This window comes from Crassostrea angulata, chromosome 5 (genome assembly GCF_025612915.1).
Source record: "Crassostrea angulata isolate pt1a10 chromosome 5, ASM2561291v2, whole genome shotgun sequence".
In the NCBI taxonomy this organism is placed as follows: Eukaryota; Metazoa; Mollusca; class Bivalvia; order Ostreida; family Ostreidae; genus Magallana; species Magallana angulata.
In genome coordinates this window covers 59,722,391-59,739,906 of record NC_069115.1, presented here as the reverse complement: position 1 = coordinate 59,739,906, position 17,516 = coordinate 59,722,391, and the positions used below count along the sequence as shown (strand labels likewise).

At 32.1% G+C, this 17,516-nt stretch overlaps 1 protein-coding gene and 1 long non-coding RNA gene across 3 annotated transcripts in view; both read left to right on the top strand.

Moving 5' to 3' along the window:
* Nucleotides 1-17,155, top strand: part of LOC128182955 (uncharacterized) — a 265,011-nt gene extending 247,856 nt beyond the window's left edge. The window contains exons 2-3 of the long non-coding RNA XR_008243503.1: nt 15,586-15,657; nt 17,028-17,155. This is a non-coding gene — a long non-coding RNA (uncharacterized LOC128182955). The remainder of the gene's footprint in view (nt 1-15,585; nt 15,658-17,027) is intronic.
* The window catches only part of LOC128182949 (slit homolog 2 protein-like), a 434,673-nt gene that overhangs the window by 390,160 nt on the left and 26,997 nt on the right, over nt 1-17,516 (top strand). The window lies entirely within an intron of this gene.

Sequence of the window (17,516 nt, the reverse complement as noted above, 5' to 3'; positions counted from 1 at the left end):
ATCAACTCTCTCTCTCTCTCTCTCTCTTTCTCTCTCTCTCTCTCTCTCTCATGATTTATAAAAAACAAAAGCTGACAGGATATACCAGTGATTTACATGAACTTCGTAAAGACTATGTAATTCTATGCATCATTACACTGGAAAAAAACAGTCAAAATATAGGTGATATTTTCATCATTTCCATCTGTGTGTGGTTACCTTCACGTGCTGATCATGTTGTGTTATTATGCGCTTTAGCAGGCAGGCTAAATGGCACAGAACATTGCAGATCTCACGCACTCCTCCAGTTACTTTTCTTTTCTTCTTCTTTTTTTTTTATTACAGAACACGGTTATTTGTTTAAATGCATGTAATAAAACAAGCGGTTTATCGGTATACAAGTACATAAAGATTATCTTGATTTGTGTCAATGCTGAGTCAACATTATTCACGTTTGTAGTAATATTGCCCTCTATGAAATGCAAAAAAGCACCGTCTAAACATGAATGCAAATAAATTTTTAAAAATCCTAATTAATTAAAAGCTATTTATTTACTTTGCGAGCAGTTAAAGACCGTACAGGGGATGTCAGGGACATGCACAGGGGTAAACAGTGGCTTACAGGGGATGGCAGGGGCGTACAGGGGGTGTCCGGAGCTTACAGTGGTACACAGGGGATGTGTACAGGGCCGCACAGGGGATGGTAGGTTATACAAGGGCTCTGTACAGTGGCACACAGGGTATGTACAGGGGATGACAGTGAAAACACAGGGAATGACGAAGAAGACAGGGGATTTTCATACGAACAGGGGTTTTTAGAGCCATTAGTGTAATAGGAGAAGAAGGACATGTGTTTCAAATAAGTTAGGTGTTCTCAGAACGAATTTCAGAACGCGCTGCTCTTTTCTTTAATTTCCTTAAGCATCAAGAGAGGCGGAATATTATGTACTTGGATTGTAATGGATTGTTTCAGTTACAATTAACGTTAATTCTCGATAAATTATATGCACACTGAAATACAAAGTCGATAACCAACGCTATTATGTTTAAGTCAATATGGTTTTATGTTTTTGCGTAGGCTCCACAGGGCGTAACAAATGTTATTAGCCAGTGTGAGACCTCACAACTGGATTCAATTGATTAAAGTATGTGTATCTCGAGACATGTATGGAAATCCACTCAGGTAACGGTACCGAGTTACAAACTTATATGGAAAGAAGTATTTTTAAGTCGGTCACTCAGCCACAGAAAGCCTGGTTAGGTGGTATAGTAGTGGTTGTGATGGTGGTGACTTAGTACCAAAGAAGTTTAAAGGTTATCTAGTTCATTACCGGGACTAGACCTACATACAAAGCAACCATTAATATTTAGACCTGGAACTGGGAGATGGCGCCAATCAATATTTTGGACAGATAGGCCACTTAAGGCCAACTGACAATACCTAATACATAACATGCCTGAAAAAAGTAATCAACTGTGAATAATGCACCTGATATTCATCTTAACACGGAGGGTGATTACTGTTTACTGTTACCCCCCTTGGAGGTGAAGTGATCAGGACGACTGAAATTACCATTCCCAAATATAAATTCATGATTTCCTGCACCAAGTAAATGCAGGAACACTATGGGAGCAAAAGCTGCTCAGAATTATTTTAAAAGCACATAGAGCAATTATAGGAGATCGGATCCATTTTTATCAAATAAAATGTAAAAAAAAAATAAATAAAAAATAAATAAATTCGAGCCAACTACTGACAAGCTGGTATTCATTTTATTTACACGGATCTAGCACTTCCCGTTGATAATGCATATAAAAATTAGTGTCCTCTTGGGAGAATATACAATAAGCTTTTAAAGTATCCAACTTGCATGGAAACATATCCTTGTATAAATACTAAAGCGTAAAGACAATGCAGATGTACATTGCACGATATGTACCAAAAAATTGCATTTATATAATATTTGTTTAAAATGTGATCATATGAGAGACACCTCTTCTGTTTTATCAGTGTGGTGGAGTAATCCTTCTTTATGCTACGTGGCAGGGGAGGAAGATCACTACTGAATTCAAAATCCACAGATTTTCCCGAAATCAAACTGACATTGTCTGACATCTATTGTACTTTGATAATACCTCACTGTACCTTTACTGACTCAAACAGTACCCAACTGTACCCTACTGCACATTTCTATTAAACAACACTGTACCTTATTGTACCCCACTGTAAGCTACTGTACTTGGCACTGAAATTACTGTAACCCACTGTACCATAAATTTGAAATATTAAAACTTTTTTGAATATTTTTAGTATTATATTTTCCTCCATATTCAGTTGTATACAACATTTACATAGAATAAAATTCAACAGGTTATTAAACATCGATTTATGTTTTATTAATCTTTACTTTGCATCTTTCAATCACAAAATAATGAGCAATTCTTTAAAGTAGATCCAGTGTTCTGTGATGTCATACTTTGAATTCTTTAAAATTTGTGCAAGATAGTTTTAAATATTTTATGTGAATAGAATCACATGGATGTAACTAAAATTACTGTTAAGTTCAAGATATTTTCGCAGCTTGATTTTATCCTAAATGTCCATTTTTTTAAAATATATTTTATCTATGCTAAGGGGAAATAACTCTTTTTCTGACTTTTCTCTCATTGTATGTATAAATGCTACAATTTTTTTTATCCCAACAATTAATTTTACAATGTGTTTGTAGTTTTACTGTTCTGACAGTGCTGACAATAAAATTAAAAAAAAGATAAACAAGTTTTTGACTATAAAATTTTAACTTTTAACAAAAAAACGTACGATTTTCTGATGCTCAATTATGCTTTAGTTCATGTTTATCTACCATTTCAAAAAGTGTGATGACATATATATTTTTTCTTATAATTGATGTTTAAGTCTATGAAATTGAAATCAGTTCTGTTTTTCAACTTTTATCAGAGAGTTTTACTAATATGGAGTTTTCTTAAGTTAATTTCCTGAGAAGATTAAAATCCTAAATTCTATATTTTGAATCTGATTTAAAAAACTGCATAAACCTTGTATATTTTATTTGTAAACTGTCGGTGATCGCTTTTAAATCATAAGAAAATACACCTTCCTAACTAACCAGGCTACAGAATTATTTCTTATAGATTATGAAAAGCCCTCAATTAATACGACCGGGCTGTTGATTCAATTTTTTCTCGTAAATTGTGCTTCAGCCACTAAAAACCAGCTTATTAACACAAAATATATACATACGGGTTCTTTGTGTACACCTATCCAGGGAATACTGTGCTTGATAAACGGGTAAAGTTTGTAGACAGCATGCAAATGCCTTTATCACAGGTTGATTTCTATGGATGAAATATTTAATGTGGGGTTCAAATTTTACATACCGGTAATAACACCTACTGCATATACTATATAAATTATGAAATTGAACATGGACATTTATCAGCAGCATATTAAACAGTATAATTAATTTTAGCAAGAAGTAAAAAGGATTCAAAAATCAATAAAGGTTGTAATTAGCTATGTCTTTTCCCTAATTGATATACCTGAATGGTCGTTTTGAAATGGGGGGTTGGAGCAGACTCCTCCAAAAATTCTTAAAAAAAAAGGAAATCCGCCAATCGTTATTTATATCCTCCCAAAAATGAAAGGGCGGAGGGTTATCTATAATGATAGGTAAATGTTAGAAAAAAAATGTTGATGCAAACAAAAAGGGGTGTGGGCATAGGTCTCCCTAATACCCCTGATTTCATTTCTCTTTGATATAGAGAAAGAGACTAAAGTACTTTTACTATATTGAGTCTGTCATTCGTAAGATAGATAGATAGATAGAGAGAGAGAGAGAGAGAGAGAGAGAGAGAGAGAGAGAGAGAGAGAGAGAGAGAGAGAGAGAGATAGAGAGAGAGAGAGAGAGAGAGAGAGAGAGAAAGAGAGAAAGAGAGATTGAAAGCAATACAATGTAACCAGATCATGACAATAAGTCGTGCAAGAGAAGATACAACCTGTATATATAAATAAAAAGAGAAATATTAAAATGTCAATTAATTAAACAACATACTTGTTTTAATTTAGGCGATTGGTGTAGAGAGAAAGAGAGGGGGCATGGGTTTATAAAATATGGTTTTTCCTCATTTATTTCACATTACAAACAGCCCATTAACAATATCCACCAACCCCGGCCAAAATGGTCAGTAATTAAATATTATTACAAGTATTATAACAATTACAGCATATCTGCAAATTTTACAATTTTAATTCTAAACATTTATATTTTTGACATATTTACAAGCACATCAATATTGTATTTTATATTGTTTTTAAAATATAAAACTAATGCATTAATTGCCTCTGTTTTATTTTGAGATCTACAACACATTTTATATTTAAATATCTTGTAGGCTATGAAAGACAGAATGGTATTAAAAAAACATATTTTTGCATTTCTTTCAAAGAAAAAAAACCCAAAACATGTTTCCACCGTATAACAAACCCTATAACTAAGCTTAAAGTTGACCATATCATCTGAACATGTTTACACTCGAAAATTTAATGTTTTACATCTTTAATTTTGCTGCACATATTACAAGAAGCAGAGGACCTATCTTTGCATTTAAAAGAAAAAGATATTACAACACACTGTATTGCTCAGCAATTTGTAATTAAACTCACATATTCGTTTGTCAAATATATATTTTATTTTGTTTTGTATTTGTCATTCCAATATTAATTTTACCACTGAAGACAGTCTTTTAAACAGTGCCTGGTGACAGGGAGGCTTACATTTTTTGTACAACACATTTTCGTAGAAAGTGTACATTTTTTATCTTCAATACAATGTAAACCATTTTAAAAAGAAAATCACAAGTGGATACTTTTTGTATAGATTGACAACATTTTTTGGACAGGTCGATTTAAACTTGTATATAAGTTTTCTTAAAAGTGACACATTTCTTCTATATTTGACATTGTTTTTGGATTGTCTTACGTAATTAATGAAATAATCACGAACTTTAATTTTAAAAGTTTCTCATTTGAAATTGGATCTATTGAGTCATCTATATTTTTGAATAATTCTAAGATTTCGCGTTTGTAGTCTTCGTTCTCTAGATGCGAGATATTTAATTTTCAGAATCCTTTACCTCTCTCCAAATTACTAAAATTTAAATTATATTTTATAATCCTGTGGTCACTTAACTGCGTTTATTGTTATGAGTACCTGGTTATTTCCGAGCAACAATATTTTTTACATAATCAATTGAGTTATTGCGCACAAAAATGAAACATATTCTACTCTTTGGGGAATTTTCTGCATCACATTGTGTATAACCATTTTTGTTGGATTTTTATTCAGCCACGCATCGACTAAATACAGGTACTTAACTTTTTACAGGATTTTTCAGTTTCTTTATTTAAATTGCAATTATAGTCATCGCCGATGATTAGTTTACTATCTTGTGAAGTATGGAAAGAAATAAATGTATTTAGCAAGTTAAAAAAAAAAAATTCTTTCACTATCTTTAATATGAGCATATAAGTTAACGATTGTAAGTAAAGTGTCGTCTATTTAAGCATTTACCAGAAGTTTCCTTACATCATTTGACTTATGCATATTAAGAATATCTAGATTACATTTTTATTGAAAAAAACGGAAACGCCTCTTCTAAAGGTAAATTGGAGAAAGCATGTATTGCTTTTCCGTTCCATTTTCTATCATACAATTCTGCACCGTTCTCTATAGAAAATGTGTTTCCTGTAAAAGTATAATATTAGTTTTAATTTGTTATAGCCATGAAAAAAAAATTATCTCTCTTTTCTGACGAATTAAGACCTCTTACATTCACTGATACAAAAGCTAAATTTGCCATATTTCAAAATATTCGTTGACAAAAAAAAAGAAATTAATAAAAATAAAAGAAGTAATATTCTTCGAATGCTATATGAAAAAAATAGTAAGGGAAAGATATCAACATTGTTACTATTTGATGCGTATTGGTATACATAATATAAGTATTTCCTATAAACATGTTTTAATATTGTCGAACACAGTCTTTAGAAAGTGTAATCTGAATTATGATATTACTAAATAGAAAAAAATGAACATAGTTACTATACAACTTCTTATTGGTAAGTAGATAATTATAATCTATGATTGTTAAGTCGATTATATTGAACGTATTAAACGTACACATACAACAGTTCTGAAAATTCTGAGGTCAGAGGCCAGATCCGAGTACAGTTACCTTTCATCATCAGAGCTCTCTGTGTCAATTACACCCCGACACGTAACTGTCTGGCATAGCTTTGAGTTGTTCCAGCATCTGTAGTATGGTACACTGATTTGGTTGATCTTTGTTTTGTTTTTGTTTCCAGTCAATTTTACCGGAGTAGCGTGTTTTCTTGTTCGGACTCTTATTATTTCATAAGTACGCCAAATACGTTTTTTCCAGGCCAGTGATCCGGTTTTGTATCGCGGATGCCGTAACGGTCAAGGCTGGTGCCCCACTCGTTGTTGTAGGTTGCTTCAACAAATGTCGTTGATTGTTTAGAAGTTAAAAGCTTAACTCAATAAACTATTACTTGAACACACTTGTGTTCTAATATTTCCTCCATAAAGGAAACCTTTGTAGACACCCACTTGTCATTGGATATGACCTTCTTACCCAGAAAAAGGGCGAAAGCGCGTTATCGGCTATTGCAATCGCGTTATCAGAATCTAGATCTCCGCACCGAACTGCTTTTATATACTGAAAGGCATGTTCTGCCGATTCATGTTTAACACCCAAAATTTCTAGTTCACATGGGTAGAAGTTAAATAGGAAACACTGGGCACCGCAAAACGTGGTGAGATATTTTGTGTTTGATAATGCGGGCAGGTCTCATCTCCAGGTGAATGGCCATGTGTCTTGCACACCTTACAACAAGCATCATTTGTACACGCATACCGATTATGATCGGTTAACCAGCAGTTTGTACATTTTAAATTAATATTGTGTTTTGGCGGACCATAGTGAAAGTTTGCACTGAATACGGCCGCAGTAATTAATTCTGGAAAAATGAATGAAGCGGCTCTATGTACATAAACGTAGTTATGTTTAGGATGCTAATAATGCGCATTGAAACTGAGTGGCGGAATTTTTCGTATAAAATTTTATTTGTTAATTTGACTTCTAATTTGCCAAAGAATTCATGTACAGCGGATTCAGTCAAGGAAGGATAGACCACAAATTTGTAATTTAAGGGTTTTCTGAGATGTTGATGTAGCGCCAGAAGTGTACGGGTTTGTGTCATAGAACTGGTGAGACACATTACTGATGTCAATACCCTGTGTAAGTAGCTGAAGCCTACTTTCTAGATTTTACAGATACATTTTCCACAGGTTTCTGTCCAGTTGACACACATATGAACATTACCAATAACCTGTTTGATTGGTTCTATTAGATCAAAATCAGTTATCTGTTTATCACTGGAGTTTTTAAAATAGTTCATATCCGACATAATTTTGATTTAAAAAATCATCTAAAATAATGAATATAAATTTGTTTTGTTTATTCATTCATGTATTGTCATTTTCACTAAATATTCTCAATATCAAACATACCCCTAATAAGACATGACTTAACAACTTGAGCAAGGTGTCAAACAGACAAATGACAAAGTTGATTATTGCGACATTCACACCTTTTGATTTACTGTTGCATGTTTACTATATACAGGTACTGCCCTGCTGATCCTCTTGTGAAATAGGCTTCAAAGACATGTCATACCAGTTATCCTCAATCTATATTTTGAAAAATTATCATGTTGAGAACTATTTTTATCATGTTGAACATAAAATCCACCACAGATATATTGTTTTATAATTAAATTGAATTTATTATAAAAACAAAAAAAGTCATTTAAGAATCAATTTTGAATTAGAAATAAATATATATTTTTTTTCTTTTAACTTATTAAGCTGTTATATTATGTCTGCTAAATGAAAAACAATTTTTAATACATGCACGAGTCTAACTTCTTGAAAATAATTGATAAATTCGATCACAGGACGAAAAACCATCTTTAAGCAAGTCCTTAAAGGTGGCTTTAAGGTGACTTAAAGGAGCTTAAAGGCTATACAACCTTTAAGCCGCCTTTAAGTCACCTTTAAGCAAGTGCTTATAGGTCCTTAATGTCCAAACTTCTTTAAGCCACCTTTAAGCCACCTTTAAGCATCTTTAAGTGGCATTTACGCTCTCTTTACACTGCCTTTACACTGTCTTTAAGTGGCCTTTAAGTCAATATTGATCAAGCTGAACAATAAAAACATATACTAAATGCAAAAGCTCTTTTATAGAGATGGGAGGGTGTCATCCGAGTGATAATATAATTTCCAAGGAAGGGGGGGGGGGTGTTCCAGGCGGTTTAAATCGTCACTGCATTAAACACAGATCGCTATCATCAGCACCGCTCCGATGGACACAGATTGCCGTTATAAAATTCTTTATAATTTTTTGGGGGTTTCAAAATTATTGTAGGGATGAGCGCAGTCTCTGTATCTTAATATGTGCATAAAACTAATTAAAGTATGTTTGTTTCCTATTATAAATTAATCGGTAAAAAAACTCTCTCTCTCTCTCTCTTTCTCTCTCTCTCTCAGATCATCCAGTTATTAAACAAAATAAAGATAATGAACCAAAAATGCATGATTTAATTTGTTAATCGGTTTAAGGTTTGTATTTTTTTTTCAATTTTCATTATTTCTAACTCTAGATCTGCCATATACATGTTAAAGATGAAAAGACTCTCAACTGCCTTTGTTATATCGGGCAGGATATTACTGCTTTGTTTGTCTAGACATAGTCTTGTTCGTTTGTGTATATCTAATTAGAGTCTATTGTTTGTCCAACTTAACAAAACCCCTGGAACTAACACAGAATATACAAGATATACACAACAGTTGTGTCGTGTGCCCAGGTGCATGTTTGTGTATATCTAATTAAAGTCTATTGTTTGTCCAACTTAAGAAAACCCCTGGAACTAACACAGAATATACAAGATATACACAACAGGTGTGTCGTGTGCCCAGGTGCACGTCAGGGTTTCTAAAGGCGTTGAATCTTAGTATGTACGATTATACGATAGGTCTAATGAATAAAAGTTAATTTACATTTGTAATTTATTTTCAAAGTATTATTTCCTAACTCTGGGTTTCAAAGATATTACGTCTACAAATTAACGATACATGTATGTAAGAGTAAAATCTTGAGGCTAATTAATTAATGTACCGGTGATCATAAATAGGGGTTGATTATTTAAATATATGTATAAGGGTAAATATGTCAAATATACCCGGCCTGGCACATCATACAATTGTATGTACAAGTCATTTGCAATTGCCACATGCAGTAAATACGTCACCGGTAATTGGTAATTTTGTTTGTTATAGAATTGATAGTTTATAAATCATGTACATACAATTACATGTAAATATTTAAACATATTGGAACGGCGCCGCGATCATGAAAACCGGGAAATTGCGGGAAATTGAACAAATACCCTAATAGTATCCATGCATTTAATAAAAGAAATGATTTCATTTCTTTCTTACATTTTTATAGCTATAAATAAGATGAACGTATATCTACTCGGTTTAAATTTATTAACTACATGTAAGAAAGCCTACTATAGTGAACCTAACGGCTTTCATTTAGGTATAATATATTTTTGTTCACTGAAGACCAAGTTCCGTATTTCATTCTAAATACATGCATGCATGTAATTTATAAATTAGATATAATTGATTGTTACAAACTGAATGGTTTGTCAAAATCTTTTCAAGTAAACACATTCAATACAGTGATTCAATATCCACTGATATATAGGATATAAAAACGCTCATGTACATGTAAGTTGCCGTGGCGCAGAGGATGTGTGGTGATGCTAGTAAACTAAGGGTCCCGGGTTCAATTCTCGCCGTGGCAGGGTTTTTTATGTGTTTTTTTTTTCATTTTTCTTTCTAGAACAAAAACCGTTTTAATACCTTTTCTTTCATAAAGTTAATACATTTTGTTGGAAATTAAGCACAATATTGAATTGAATCTTTTTTAATGGCTTAAAGGTGGCTTAAAGGTGGCTTAAAGGTAGCTTAAATGTGGCTTAAATGTGGCTTAAAGAAGTTTGGACATTAAGGACCTATAAGTTGTCCTTAAAGGTGGCTTAAAGATAGTCTTTAAGCAGCCTTTAAGCCATCTTTACGCTTTCTTTAAGCCACCTTTAAGCAATACATATAGCTTAAAGGTAGCTTAAAGGTGGCTTAAAGATCGTCTTTAAGCTACCTTTAAACACCTTGAAGCTATCTTTAAGGAGGACTTAAAGATGGTCATTCATCCTGTGGATGTAATGTATTCTAAAGCATTGTTTTTCAATGAAATGTATTTATTAACACCTTGAAAATAGTCAGATATTAAATGGTATTAACAATTTAAATATTTTTTGTAGTCGTATATATTCCTACGCCAGAGTTCAATATAGTTTCGTTCAACTCGACGCTCGGCTGTCTCCGTAAATCCTTGTCGGAGATTTACGGTGTAAGCCGATCGTTTGGCTGAACGAGACTAGAGTTAAATATGGCTTGGATCCATACAATTTTTGAGAAATATTTCTATTACTGATACATAGTTTGATTAAATAAATGTTATCTTTAAAATATTATTTTACATGATTCATATGGCGGTTTCTCGACATTCTTGTCGAAAAAGTTAAAAAAATTCATATTATAAAAATGAGCGTAATTCAAATTAGAACCTACATGTACCTGTCATGGAAAATAACATCATTGATTTTAAAATAAATAAATATAAAAAAATCAACTCATGTCAGTTCTTCAGTACTTTGATTAACATCACAACTAATAAAAAGTAGATATAGCAGGAAACAGTGCTGTGAGTACCCCTTAGGTACAGGGTTGTACAGTGGAGTACTGTGGAATACAGTGGCTCTGTCCAGTGGGATACAGTGGAATACAGCAGCTCTTTCCAATATGATTAAGTGGGATACACAAATATGTGCAGTAGATGTACAATAGGTTTACAGTAGTGTAGAGTGATTGCACAGTAAATATCAGACGATGTCAGTCAATCCTCGGGAATATCAGTAGATTTTGAATTACGCAGTGGAAATAAATCATATGGACGTACCCTAACTCCTAGAAAATCTCCAGAGTAATGCTCCAGAAGTGTAAGGGGTAATGCGTTTAGCCTTGCGAGAGAGTAAATTAGCCGTGAGTGTCGTAGATCTCTTGGAGATTCGGTCGTTTATGTTCATATGTTGACTGCAGAAACTAGAAACAAAAACAAAAACCAGGAAACAAATAAGCTTTTAACAAACTCTGTTGTTTTCATAATACACTATTGATGACAGTCGTAATGTGATTTTGTTGTTCAAATTTAATCTTAAGCACTGGTTGTTCATAATTAACAAGTTTTTGAAATGAATTTGAGTGATATGTCAATTTCTGAAGTTGATAAACAACGTTTGTGCTCAAAATCAAATGTTTATTAAAAAAAAAGGTCGGATGCATAATTTTAGAAATAAAATTCGTCATAAAATGAAACAACAATTTTTTTTCTGATAACGATTTCAAAGGATGAAAAGTCGATATAAATCTAAACTACCTTTTCCTCAGTGAACGTCAATGGGTGACTTTGGGTGTTTACTGGCAGCGGAAAAGGGGGATTGCATTTATTTCCACATTCTTTAATTGTTTTTATGTTTTATTAGTTTTTGTTTTACAATATATGAACCTGATATCGTAACGCACTTTCATGTTACGTTTAAAATTCGTTTCTTAATACGTTGAATATAGCAAGAGTAATATCAGATATAAACTTATAGAAAAAAAAACAAACAAACAAGCAAGCAAACAATCAAACATTTTCAATTAAAGAATGCATATCAAACTATACTTTAAGCACACACAAGTCTCACAAAAATCGTAAGCATTTAATGAATATTAATATGAATATATTAATATGAATATTGTTTATGAATATTAATGTTGTGATGAAATTCAATAAAGCCTGAAGGATTTTTTCAATGTATTTGCCTGTAATAACACTACGTATCGATTTTGTATTATACATTCCAATAACTTAAAATGACATATCATTTGGGCGACCGGGGGGAGGGGGCTTGACCTATTTATATTTAATTATTTAACCGTACTCTGGCTTAAAATTATATAAATATAAGTTAAAAGAAATCATTCTTAAAATATTAAGAGATGAAAATTTCGCTCGGGCGTGAACAAATCTATAATAAGGTCCTTCGAGCTTTTTTGGATTTGATCACACTACAAGCAAAATTATCACCTCATAACCTTCTAAGAATGACTCCTTATTCTTTAATAATATAAGACTAATGATTTTTTGTCCAGACTGTTTCAATATTATCAGATGCTTGCCGATATTCATATCATTAATAATGTTAATTTGAACATATTTGGTACCTTCATAGATGGAAATCAAATTTACGTATATTCATTTAATGTGCTTAAAAAGTTCTTTATCGCCTCTCACAGGGCGAAAAACCATCTTTAAGCAAGTCCTTAAAGGTGGCTTAAAGGTGACTTAAAGGAGCTTAAAGGCTATACAACCTTTAAGCCGCCTTTAAGTCACCTTTAAGCAAGTGCGTATAGGTCCTTAATGTCCAAACTCCTTTAAGCCACCTTTAAGCCACCTTTAAGCCATCTTTAAGCATCTTTAAGTGGCATTTACGCTCTCTTTACACTGCCTTTACACTGTCTTTAAGTGGCCTTTAAGTCAATATTGATCAAGCTGAACAATAAAAACATATATTAAATGCAAAAGCTCTTTTATAGAGATGGGAGGGGGTCATCCGAGTGATAATATAATTTCAAAGGAAGGGGGGGTGTTCCAGGCGGTTTTAATCGTCGCTCCATTAAACACAGATCGCTTTCATCAGCACCGCTCCGATGGACACAGATTGCCGTTATAAAATTCTTTATAATTTTTGGGGGGTTTCAAAATTATTGTAGGGATGAGCGCAGTCTCTGTATCTTAATATGTGCATAAAACTAATTAAAGTATGTTTGTTTCCTATTATAAATTAATCGGTGAAAAAAATCTCTCTCTCTCTCTCTCTCTCTCTCTCTCTCTCTCTCTCTCTCTCTCTCTCTCTCTCTCTCTCTCTCTCTCTCTCTCTCTCTCTCTCTCTCTCTCTCTCTCTGTTCCTCCGGTTATTAAACAAAATAAAGATAATGAACCAAAAATGCATGATTTAATTTGATAATCGGTTTAAGGTTTGTATTTTTTTTTTCAATTAATTTTCATTATTTCTAACTCTAGATCTGCTAGATACATGTTAAAGATGAAAAGACTCTCAACTGCCTTTGTTATATCGGGCAGGATATTACTGCTTTGTTTGTCTAGACATAGTCTTGTTCGTTTGTGTATATCTAATTAGAGTCTATTGTTTGTCCAACTTAAGAAAACCCCTGGAACTAACACAGAATATACAAGATATACACAACAGTTGTGTCGTGTGCCCAGGTGCATGTTTGTGTATATCTAATTAAAGTCTTTTGTTTGTCCAACTTAAGAAAACCCTTGGAACTAACACAGAATATACAATATATACACAACAGGTGTGTCGTGTGCCCAGGTGCACGTCAGGGTTTCAAAAGGCGTTGAATCTTAGTATGTACGAGTATAGTTACGATAAGTCTAGTGAATAAAAGTTAATTTACATTTGTAATTCATTTTCAAAGCATTATTTCCTAGCTCTGGGTTTCAAAGATGTTACGTCTACAAATTAACGATACATGTATGTTAGAGTAAAATCTTGAGGCTAATTAATTAATGTACCGGTGATCATAAATAGGGATTGATTATTTAAATATATGTATAAGGGTAAATATGTCAAATATACCCGGCCTGGCACATCATACAATTGTATATACAAGCCATTTGCAATTGCCACATGCAGTAAATACGTCACCGGTAATTGGTAATTTTGTTTGTTATAGAATTGATAGTTTAAAAATCATGTACATACAATTACATGTAAATATTTAAACATATTGGAACGGCGCCGCGATCATGAAAACCGGGAAATTGCGGGAAATTGAACAAATACCCTAATAGTATCAATGCATTTTATAAAAGAAATGATTTCATTTTCTTTCTTACATTTTTATAGCTATACATTAGATGAACGTATATCTACTCGGTTTAAATTTATTAACTAAGAAAGCCTACTATAGTGAACCTAACGGCTTTCATTTAGGTATAATATATTTTTGTTCACTGAAGACCAAGTTCCGTATTTCATTCTAAATACACGCATGCATGTAATTTATAAATTAGATATAATTGATTGTTACAAACTGAATGGTTTGTCAAAATCTTTTCAAGTAAACACATTCAATACAGTGATTCAATATTTACTGATATATAGGATATAAAAACACTCATATATATGTAAGTTGCCGTGGCGCAGAGGAAGTGTGGTGATGCTAGTAAACTAAGGGTCCCGGGTTCAATTCTCGCCGTGGCCGGTTTTTTTGTGGGTTTTTTTTTCTTCATTTTTCTTTCTAGAACAAAAACCGTTTTAATACTTTTTCTTTCATAAAGTTAATACATTTTGTTGGAAATTAAGCACAATATTGAAATAAATTTTTTTTAATGGCTTAAAGGTGGCTTAAAGGTGGCTTAAAGAAGTTTGGACATTAAGGACCTATAAGTTGTCCTTAAAGGTGGCTTAAAGGTGGCTTAAAGATAGTCTTTAAGCTGCCTTTAAGCCATCTTTACGCTTTCTTTAAGCCATTTTTAAGCAACACATATAGCTTAAAGGTAGCTTAAAGGTGGCTTAAAGATCGTCTTTAAGCTACCTTTAAGCATCTTTAAGCTATCTTTAAGGAGAACTTAAAGATGGTCATTCATCCTGTGTCTTCGAAAATGCAGAGCGCAACTTTAAAGAATAATAATGTTACTGTCCTTGAAAAATACATCAGCGACAGTAGGAAAAAATGTCCCTGTCTGTGTTCAAGGTTTTTGAAAAAAAAAATAGATTAGTGCTAATTTTTCTATACTAAAATAAATTAGAAAAAATTAAACTTCACACGGTCATAATTTTTAAAAACGGTCAAATTTAAAATAATGAGCATTGTTAAATATCATTTATCAACAATACTAAAGTGCACCACTGTCGGATAATGCTTAAAAAATCATGATCGGCTAAACAATTGAAAAAAGAAAACAAACAGGTCCCTAAAAAGAGACCTCTGAGAATGTAGTGTACTTGAATGCGAAAAAATAAAAGGCAGCGATTTAATTTCTTTTATGTTTATACCACGTGAACGATTACATACCTCGTTAAAGTATAATAAAAAGTCATTGCATGATAGCATCAACCATTAAACATCAAAATTGATTCCGTTTTTACTTAAATCATATTTATATTATCAATGATTAATTAAACTTAATTTCTTAATAGTCTTTTGAATTAAAAAACTTAGTTTTAATATATTTATTCTATTTTCCAATTTTGAATATTTAAAATATCATTGATATATACGTTTTGCTTTCATTCAGGGCCTTAGATGGTAATCAGATATCAAGGATCGACAACAACACCTTTAAAGGGCTACCACAGTTGGAGACTCTGTAAGTATTGTTACTACTGTTACCTTGCAATTCATATCTTGACGAAACATCGACACCTATAAATCCGGACTTTTTCAAATAAACTTCGAAATACCTGCACAAGAGTTACAGATTTTAATATTTGATATTGATGTAACACGTGTGAGATGATAACAGTAAACTATCTTTAAATATAATCTGATCAGTAATTATTGTGAAATTAATTTTAAAAAAATATTCGATCAGCTGCCCTAAAATAACAATAATGAGGGTAAGGTGGTAGACACGCTTTTGCAGATCTACGTCAGTTGGAGTTATACCAAAATATACTCTTACAGTGTTATACTCAAGATTAACTATCTAAAGAATAAATATATTTAGCAAAACTTTATTTAAAGTATACATAGGAATTAAGATTTAACAAAAGCGTAATAAATAATTAGCCTTATATTTGCTTCTTTTTTACACACTTTTAGTTTTGATAAAAAATGAATATACATTTAAACCTTATGTATCAATCTGTGAACCGTAAACGGAATGTCGCCTTTGTCCATCCGAACTAAAACATCGACTACGTTTAAGAAATGACAAGGCGACAGAAACTAAACTTCAAATTTTGGACGTAGATAGCAAGTGTTATAGATCTTATTGATCTTTGGTCATACAAGTATAATTATACAAGTATTGCACTGCGGACTAGTACAATGTTTTGTGAAATATAAATTTTGCCATTATGCATTTTTAAACCATACGAAATTATGTTTGATAAAAAGCACACTTTATTATATAAGAATAATTTAAAAAGAAATAAAATATGTAGAACTACAAGCTCATCTATGTTTAGGACGCCCATAAGAAGAAGTCCATATTTTTCACATAAAATGTTATCCGTTGAATAATCTTGACATTCTAATCAAATTATTTGTTACGCAAAGTGATCACATATCAAAATACAAATTGGATACATCGCTATTAGATGATACATTTTTAAAGTCTCATTGGAATACCTTGTAATGTGATTCCGCCAAACATACATGTAGATGAACGAGGCTTAATACTGAACAAAATACACAGTGCAAGGACTTAACATCAACACTCATATTTTTTTCTAATTTTATATTGTAAAATGAACATTTAAAATTTCTAAAAATGTTTGGAACTTTAAATATTCCTGTAAGAAGAATTATTAAATTCAACGTCAACAGTGTATGCAAAGAAATGTGCAGGGTGTTTCAATATTTAACGCTAATTGATATCAAATGATGAGCGATTTTATACAGTTCACAACATTTCTGATATAGTGGGGATGTAATGCTGTAACATGTACGATTTCTGTTTATCTAATTAAGTGTATGCCCTTGCACTACTTCATTTTATCTGATCCTTTTCAGATTCAGCGTCATTTTGGCAAAGTTCAAACTGAACACTGACTAATCTCACAATTTATATTTTCATTCAGAAAATAAATGAACGCAGCAAATTTCACTAAACTGATGTTTGAATGTTTTTATCTGTTAACACAAGTTTTTATTATCAAATTGTTTAAATTCGAAAAATTAAATTATTTTAATATGCTTTAGTATGCTATAATAAGGAGAGGAAATGGGAGTGGGTAAGTGTATATTTTGAGTTTGTAATTTACTATACAGTGATGCTTCAATATGTTTTATGTTAATTTGCTAAAAAATAAAGGACAAAAACCTTTAATGTGTACAGTTAGGTTGTTTTTTAATTGTGATTATTACATGAAGTAATAATTAAATAAAGCCAGATATAAATAGTTATCAATACTTATATAACATTATCAATTGAGAATTCAAAGAGATTGTTTTTCTGTGACCAACTTGTAAAAAATTGTTCAACAAGACTAGCGTTTTCTG